The sequence below is a fragment of the Sinohyriopsis cumingii genome, chromosome 17 (assembly GCF_028554795.1).
Source record: "Sinohyriopsis cumingii isolate HCF-2022 chromosome 17, ASM2855479v2, whole genome shotgun sequence".
Taxonomy (NCBI): Eukaryota; Metazoa; Mollusca; class Bivalvia; order Unionida; family Unionidae; genus Sinohyriopsis; species Sinohyriopsis cumingii.
In genome coordinates, this window is record NC_142977.1 from 65,469,391 (window position 1) to 65,479,311 (window position 9,921).

Consider the following 9,921-nt stretch of genomic DNA (forward strand, 5'->3'; position numbering starts at 1 on the left):
GTGTAACTTCAATATGATTATCATTTCCCTGATGTGTCTAATGACAATGTTGTATTCCTGCATCATCAAATTCAAACACAACAATATCTGTTTTTCAATTTGTTTTTCAATATGTTTTTCATTTTGTTAATGAAAGAAAAGAGTTGTGGTCGCTGATACAGCCATCAGATAAGGAGCCAACCTAACACACTTTCCCAAGTTTTTAAAGACAGCATTAAAGCCGAACATTCCTTCACGACTGAGGAATAATTTCTCTGGTGCTTGTTTAATATTTTTTTACAAAAATAGCACACTGAATGAACCACACTTTTATGTCTGCATGAATCTCCTACATAATTTGCATCAACATACATTTGAAACGATAGGCTGAGCTCTGGAGGTGAGAGACCTGGTTTACTCTTAAGTATGGCCTTTAAATTATCAAAGCTTCCTGATAGTTGTCAGACCAATGCACCTTGTCTTTCTTACTCATCAAATTGGTCAGAGGTTTAGCAAAATTCTGGAAAAATTTGTGCAAAATTCTGATAATATCCAGCCATACTTAAACATTGCAACAGACGTTTTTTTATATACTGACCTAAATTTCTAATGGTTTAACTTCACCGTGTCACACAATATTTCCAAACAATGTAACACATGCATGGTAAACTCACTTTTTCTTAAATTAGTGGTCAAATTTGCATTAATAAATTGATCAAAGACTTTATGACAGGTTTCCATGTGATCTGTCAAGGTGTTGCTGTAGATGATGACTTCATCAAAATCGAGACAAGATATAATCATTCTCATGAATTGCTGGAACAGTGAAGGCAAACCTTTCATATCAAATGGCCTAACTTTATCTTGATAAAGTCTATTTGGAATTACGAATGCCAAAATTTCCTTGGCTCTCTCTTTGGTGACATGTTGCATTTTCAATATCGTCAAAGCAGTCGTCCATTCTTGGCATTAGAAATTAATCTGTTTTGGTAACATGAGGAAAGTATTATCTGGTTTTAGCACTTAAACACGTGGTGAACTCGAGTTATTTTTACCTGTTTCTATGAAATCAATCTCCAGCAAATAATGACTTTCTTTTTTCCAACATTCCTGATTGAGAGGAATCATCATATAAACATGCTGTTTAATGGGTGTAGAACCTACAATTTCATAGTCGTGGCAGATTTTAGTTGTTTGTGTTTTAGAATTTGGAAACATGTATTCTTGTTCACATAATATATATATTTGGTGCTTCTTTTCTTGTGGCTCTAGTTGTGAAAGGTTCTGATCCAGGTTATTAATTAGTTCTGAAATCCGAAGATTGCATCAAAGTCACTACAGTTCAATTGCATGTCATTGTTTAAATCCTCACTGTGTGGGACAGGTACAACCAAATTGTCTCAATGATTTGCCAGGCTATCTCTGTAAACATACTCCTTTAACATTTATATGGTAAAAGTTGTTTATATTTTCACCTCCCAGGAGTTTTAATGATATAGTTTAAGTCACTTTGCAACTGTATAAGGGCCATAATACTTAGCTTGAAGTATGGGTAAGAGCTAATTTATATCACCAGGCTGGAATCTTGTTTCCTTTGTATTTCTGTCATACCTTAATATCATTCTTGTATGAGTTTGTCAAAGATTACATGTAGTTCTTGCTACTTCACACACCTTTGATAATTTATATTTTAAATCAGCAACACAGTTAAGACGATTAATTTATGAATGTACGGTTTAAAGAAGTTTCTCTGTTAATAGCTTAAATGGTTCACGGAAGATATGTCCAAAACCTAGTTGAAAAGGACAAAAGCCTTATGATTCTTGAACCGATTCCAAAAACAGCAAATGAACGCCTGTGTCCCAATCTTTTCCTGCATCATAGCAATATATTATTCTTCAAAGTTTAATTAAATCTTTCCAAGGGCCCTTGAATTGAGAGTGAACTGAGAAGATTTAAACTAATGGATGTCTTATTCATGCATTACTTGTTTGAAAATATCAGACATAAAATTGGACTCCTGTTTAGATTGGCTTATTTGAGAAGGCCAACAAGAGTACAAAAATATGGTCAACAAGTATTGGTTGCATGACTTGGTCTTAGGTAAGGGACCAACACAGTCTACCATTATTCTGCAAAATGGTTAGCTAGATGCTGGAATAGGTTACGGATGGGTCTTGGGTATCTTCTGATTGGGTTTTAAAACCATATAATAAGTGTGTTACAATATACAGTATTTACAATCATAACTTTACATTTTTGACAAATACGATACTGCCCTAAAGTCTCATGAATGCTGTACATTATGACATCATCTCCAAGATTTGGCTACTCTTTTATCCGGGTTGAGAAATATATTACCAACAACACCAACTCCAAATAATCAACGTTGTCGAGTGTTATTTCTAAAATCGTTTGTCTTATAAGGATAAATCTTGTGCAAATCTCATCGCCTTTATCAGTGTCAAAATTATTAGACTGGCATGGGGAAAAGACGACAATATGCTAATTAACTGGATCCCATAATACACTGCATGATCAATGATAAGAAAGTTCCTCTGCCATCTTGTTATTTGCTGTATAATTTTGGATACTATCCCTACGCCGACTAGCTTTGTAGACTTTTATGTATGTTCAAGCCCAGATGTTGAAGCTTCATAAATTCCAATTACTTATATTTCGGCATTTTTGGATTACGGATTCATGCAAGATTGAGGAGTTTACCTCCAAAAATGAAAATTTGACAATGGATTCAATGCTCCAATACGTACGAGCACTTTTAGGCTTTGCAAAAACACGTTAGCGATTTTTTATTTAAAGGAGATATGCACTTGGCTTAAATTACTATCAACAGATCTAAAGACTAACTTTAGCAAGCCATGAACATAAATAAAGTAATGGGGACACGTGTTTGGAACTAATTTGTTGCTCTTAATATACTGACGTGACCTCCTAATTGATCAGCATAGGGATCAACCCCTAAATTAGACGGCAGAGTAGTTTATTTAGAATCCATGGCGCAAACTGGTGAATGTCAAAGTTATCAAAGTACACCATTTTCTACAGGTAACATTTTAAAAACAATTTTACTGCATTGTGGCACCAGTATTATCCTTCCAAAGGGAGGTAACCCACTTTTGATTTGAGTAGTAAGCAATAAAATCACTCTGTATCATCGTCGCTAAGGTTCCATTCTGTAGTTATTTTCAGTAGTTATTAAGATACTTTTGAAAGAGGGACATGTATAAGGTGAGGTTTTGTGCATACGCAACAGGCAACATGAAGATAATCCTGGTATAACTTTATTATCCTAACATCAACTGCGACTGAAATTTCCATACACAGGTAACAATTTTCCGTCAATGGATGGTCCAGCGTCACTTTTAGTCCGGACAAAATTACTAGAGGGCACAGCCAAATTAGTTTATTGGGTGCACACTGATTTGAAATTTTTTACACTGTTATTATTGGTGGTGATACTTGTATTTTGTGCCATTCTTTGCTTATTTTACTTACAATTAACCCTAGGTATGGCTTCTAAGAATGATACATGTGTCGGTGGTGTCAAGCTTAAACACCAGGCAATATCGATACAGCATAAAGTAGAACTGTTGAAAAAACTGGACTGTGGTGTTTACGTGCAAAAGCTGTGTATGGTATTGGTTCATCAACTATTTATGATATAAAGAAACAGAGGGACAAAATATTGAAATTCTATTCAGACATGATTACAAGAAGCAAAAGAACATTAGAAAAACCATGAAAGATAGTAAGAGTACTGAGCATGACCAAGTGATTATGGAATTGTTTTAACAAGGTCGGAGTGATTGAGTGGATTTGTAGGGCAGGATGGTAATGGACAAGGCTCAGATGTTTCATAAAGAACTTAAAGTAGAGCATGAGTGTCACTATGGTGAAGAATGGCTTCAAAGGTTAAAGAGGAGTCATGGAATTTCCACACATAAAGTGTGTGGAGAAAAACAGTCTGCAGACAACAAAGGAGCTGCCGTGTTTGTGTTCTAATTTCAGAAGCTTGTAGTTGATGGGCACCTCAGTCCTGAGCCAGTGTAAAATGCAGATGAAACTGCATTATATTGGTGATGCGTGACCTATGTTGGTCCTCAAAAATTATTAATCCGACAAGGCTTTGGAAGCAAGGGTGCTGGAAAATTGGTAGTTTACCTGTATGTAGTATTAAAGTTGAAATGCGTTGCCTAAAGCAGACAGCTGTTCGAAATGGTTGCTCCCATGTGCTCGAGAAATGTACTGGAACTAGTCCAGAGTACACTGATTTTATCAGTTATTAAAACAGGCAAAATGATTTTTTCCAGATTAGACAATATCAGCTTCTGAATGGACAAAGAATAAATTATAAAATATATACAGCAGAAGGTTAAAAATTGTCAGATCGTTTTTTTGTTTCCAATTAACATTCGAAGTCCAGTAAGTGACAATGACCAAGCGGAGCTAGCAAGACTTTCTAGAGGTGCAGAACTGAAGAAATCCCAAGCTGAATGATCTAAAGCCCAAATTGCACCCATCAATTATAAACCAATTTTATGGGACTTTGCAAGTTATTTTAACAATATCTAAGACATAACCAGGATAGCCAGTGAGGACAATATTGGAGTAAATGCTATTTATAACGCTAACCACATGCAAAATACCAACCTTTTTTAAATACACCAGTATTAATGAACTTTTGCAGTAAAATATATGACATAGTCAAATGGAACGTCCTCGTTTTCTTTCTATTGCATGCTAGAAAAATCATGTAAATAATGGCCTTCACTGATTGCCCAATGACTAGATGATGTTTTATCAGTAATTCCAATTGCTTAAAGTAATTAAAACCGTGGGGCATGGGTGGACTAGTGGTCTAAAGCGATCGACTTTACCTACCACTGCCATCTCCACTTGAGTTTGAATATCGGGATAGGCCATTGTGGGTATAAATGGGGAAGAAACTTGGCTGCAGCGACTACTGTGGATCAATGGTTCCTACCAGGGATTTCCTATTTTCTTTCTCTACCATTTGTTCTGGCTGCTTTGTATGGCATATCAAATGCTGACTTGGTGTTATTTTCTTTTTGTACTATTGTAGAGTGTTCTTTGTTAGTTCCAATATATTTTGCAACTACAATTGGAAAATGAACAGATATACTTAAATATCTATACCACCACATATCAGATAATGTATCAGGCTGTTTGATCTATGTAAATTTATTTCATTTTCTTCATGTTGTGCGTTGCAGAATCTTGTGATTTTGTATAATCTATTTTTATTTTTTCATAAATTTCAGTGTTTCATTATTGTTTAAAACTACTTCTAACTTTTTACCTGAGCTAGGTATTTGAGATTTTGTGAAGTAGCCTTTGTAAACCTTGTTTTACTTTCATTTTGGTGCTCCCTCTTTTCTTTCAATTTACAAGGAAATATAAGTTTGATCAATATAAATCAGATTCTGAACAGAGGCCACGCTTAATCTGACGGTTTTATCCTGAGCAGTCAAAACTTATTTTGAGATTTTTTTGGGCAAATAAACGGGATGGATTTAAATACATGTTCTAAATGTTAAAAAAAGAAAGGTTGTTGTTGTTGTTGTTGTTGTATGGTTTAACGCCATTTTTCAGCACACAATAGGCTATACATGGCGGCCAGTATTAATGGTGGAGAAAGAAACCTAATCAAACCCCAGGGAGAACCGACGACCCACGAAAAGCTACTGTCACGCTTTCTCACATACGGACATTGGCCGAATCCTAGACTCAAACCCACGCAGACGAGAAAGGTACATTTTAGCTAGACAGTAGTTAATAATTAGTACGGACATTGTGAAAAGAAATATCTTCAAAATCGCAATATATTGAGTAAGAATACTAAAAGCAGTACTAAAATGATGGACCGCTCTGGTGGCCTAGTGGTTAGAGCGTCCACCTCGGATGTGGGAGGTCGTGGGATCGATCATACCAGAGACTTAAAAAATGGTACTAACAGCTGCCTCGCTTGGCGTTCAGCATTAAGAGGTTAGTGTTAGGACTGGTCAGCCTGGTGTCAGGATAATGTGACTGGGTGGGACATCATGCTACATGTCTGCGGCATGATGCCCTGGTGCTAGACATGACTATGAACTGCCACACTGCAGACATTGTAGCGATATGACTGAAAAATTGTTAAAGCTACGTTAAAAATCAAAATCACACACACACACACACACTAAAATGATGGAGACAAGACTATGGAGAACATGTAAATAAATACAACAAAGAGTGAATTGAAACAGATATGCGTCAATTACAAATAGTCTACAATAATGCAAAAAGCAGGAGTTACAAGTTTACAATGACTGAATAAAACCGTTAAATCAGATAATAATAATAATGAGGACTTTGTATAGTGCCTAATTTTTAGAAGCTCTAAGAGCTTTACAACTTTAGACAACATCTATAAGATGAGAAACATAATAATATGATTACAGAAACAAACAACATGAAATTAGACAAACATTAAAAAAATAAAAAACAAAAAATAAAAAAACATGCTGAGAATATTTCAGGTAGGAAACATTATTAGGTCTTTAAGTTTGTTCTTGCAGTCGAAATAAGTGAGTTTTGAGAGCCCTCTTGAATGTGATCACTCTGTCTTTGTGTCTAAGTTCAGTGGGCAATTCATTCATGTTGCTGGGCCCTGGTATGCAAAAGAACGCTGTCCATATGACTTTGTTTTCATAGTGGGAATAATAAATATACGATTGTCAGAAGAGGAGCATAAGTATATTGCTGGTGTGTACACAATGGGTGAGGTCAGATAGGTATGTAGGACTAGAGTCCGAAAGTGAAATGTAGCACAGAGAACAAATTTTGTGTTTGATTCTGGATCAAACGGATAGCCAGTGTAGGGTACAGAGCAGCGTGGAGGTGTGCTCTGGTCGTGGTACTATAAGTATGATCCGAGTAGCTGTGTTATGAACTTTTTGAATGGCCTCAGTTTTATCATCATTCATCTGCAGCTTGTTACAAGTCATCCATGATTTCACATCAGAAATGCACCTCTCTACACCTTGGATGGTAGCATCAACTTCAGTTGGGTGGCTAGATTTGTATATTTGCGTGTCATCAGCGTACAATTGTTGAGACACTGGATTATGATCTCTGACACTTGAGAGCGAATGAGTGTTCAGAATGAAGAGAACAGGTACAAGAACATACCCCTGTGGAACACCACAGCATAGATCAACTGGGTTGGAGTGTATTCCATTTGCAGATACAATTTGGGTCCTGTTGACCAAGTAGGACTTGAACCACAGTAAGGCTGTATCATGAATGCCCAATATATGCTGGAGACGATGAAGTATAATATCATGGTCTATTGTGTCAAATGCTACAGACAAATCAAGGAGGGTGAGGACTGTAATCTTTCCGCTATCCAAAGCAGAGAGAATGTCATTAACTACTTTTAGAAGAGTAGTTTCAGTACTGTGGCAAGGGCGATATGCAGATTGTACATGGCTAAAAAGACCGTTTGAATTTAAGCTGGGATAGAACAACCTTTTCTAAGAGTTTTTTTAAATGAATGGGAGATTAGAAATTGGGCGGTAGTTCTTTGAATCATTACACTGGTCAACAGTGAAATCATTACTGACTTGAAAAGGCCCTAATCTGTAGTATTTTGGTGTGCCGAACACGAATATAACCGTGAAAAATTTGTATTGGCTCTCGTTTTGAAGATATTCATATACCTCATTTTCTATGTTTCACTGTGTAAATTTCTCCAGTAGGACTGCAGCAACATCCGGAATAATGATGTAACACTGCATAATACCATCATGCTCACATCATCCACAGTTGATTGCATCATTTTCTGATGCAATGCAATACTAATGCCATGCGGCTGCTGAAGTAAGTTGACGTCAACAGTGTACTATACATGTGTAGGCCTATTATACTAATGCCAGGCGGCTGCTGAAGCTGACGTAAACAGTGTACTATATAAAGCCCAATCAGATAGGTTCAGCATTTAAAATATTTTAGATGTTGTGCGAGACAGTTCAAGCTACTGTTACATAAAACTTATTATTTTATCCATTTACGTACAATAAAGAACAGTAATGCCTCGAAAGTGTGTTAATACCGCGGACAATTTTTGCTATATTTGTGGGGAAGTGACATTTGCCAACCAGAAGAAAAGTATCAATTCTCAAGTGAAGAAGGCATATCATCTTTACTTCGGATGCAAGGTTGGTGACCAAGACAAGCCTTGGGCTCCGCATATATGCTGTGCTACATGTACAACACAGCTTTCACAGTGGTTGAATTGCAAAAGGTCATCAATGCCGTTTGCAGTCCCAATGGTGTGGAGAGAGCCAAGCAACCACCTAAATGACTGTTACTTCTGCTTGGTTCCTCCTCTTTCCGGCGTAATAACGAAGCGAAAGAAGTCGAGAATAGTCTACCCAAACATTCCGTCTGCATTGAGACCAGTTCCACATGGTGAGGGACTTCCTATTCCAGAACCTCCAGCAGAATATTCTCTTGATTCATCTGACGAAGACAAAGGTGAGTCGACCTGTTCTTCTCCTGGTCCATCAGCATGCAGTGATCCAGATTTTCACTGTGGTGCATCATCAACCCCACACAGAATAACACAGGAAGAACTAAATGACCTGATTCGTGATTTGGACTTATCAAAGAACAAGGCAGAATTGCTAGGATCAAGACTCCAACAATGGAATCTTCTAGAAGAAGATGTCACAATTACTGCATATCGAAAGCGCCACCAGCAATTGGAGCCTTTCTTCAGAAAGGAAAGTAATCTGATATTCTGTTCCGATATTGAGGGCCTCATGAATGCTTTAAAAATCACTCATGACCCACAAGAATGGAGACTATTTGTGGACTCTTCGAAACTGAGTCTCAAGGCTGTGCTTTTGCACAATGGAAACATTCTTCCATCTATTCCAGTAGCGTATGCTGTCCACATGAAAGAGACATACGATAACTTAAGGCAGCTACTGAATTCCATTGAGTATAACAAGTACAGCTGGCACCTCTGTGGTGATTTGAAGGTAGTTGCCCTTTTAATGGGACTGCAGCAAGGATATACAAAATACATGTGTTTCTTATGCGAGTGGGATAGCCGAGCAAGGGAAATGCACTACATGAGGAAGGAATGGACTCACAGGCAGAATGTAGCCATTGGAGAGAAGAATATCCAACACCCAGCTCTGGTTGAGGCTCAGAAAATCTTGCTACCACCCCTTCACATCAAACTAGGTTTGATGAAGAACTTCGTGAAAGCCATTGACCGGACTTTGCCAGCATTCCGATACCTGCATGAAAAATTCCCTCGACTCAGCGAAGCAAAGATTAAAGAGGGAGTTTTTGTGGGTCCTCAGATTCGAGAGCTTTTCAAAGATGACCGGTTCAACAACTTGCTGGAAGGTGACGCGAAACAAGCATGGAATGCTTTTCGCCTAGTTTCTACAAACTTCCTCGGAAATGTTAGGGCAGAAAACTATAAGGAACTAGTAGAAGACATGTTGATGAAGTATAAGAAACTTGGCTGCAATATGTCTCTAAAGATTCACTTCCTTCATTCCCATTTGGATTTCTTTCCTAGCAACTGTGGTATTGTTAGTGATGAACACGGCGAACGTTTTCATCAAGATATCGCAACAATGGAACAAAGATACCAGGGAAAATGGTCCACTACAATGCTGGCTGACTACTGCTGGACACTCCTCAGAGATGCTCCCGAACAGCTGTACAAGAGACAGGCGAAGAAATCTAAGATGTAGTCAATGACTTGATTTTTTATAGGTAGGCTATTACAGTTGACCTTTTACTATTGGAATGCATTTCGTTATGTAAACATTAATTTCTTGCAGATTACAAAAAAACTAGAGCCAATTTTGCAATTTGACTGTCATATTCGTGTTCAGC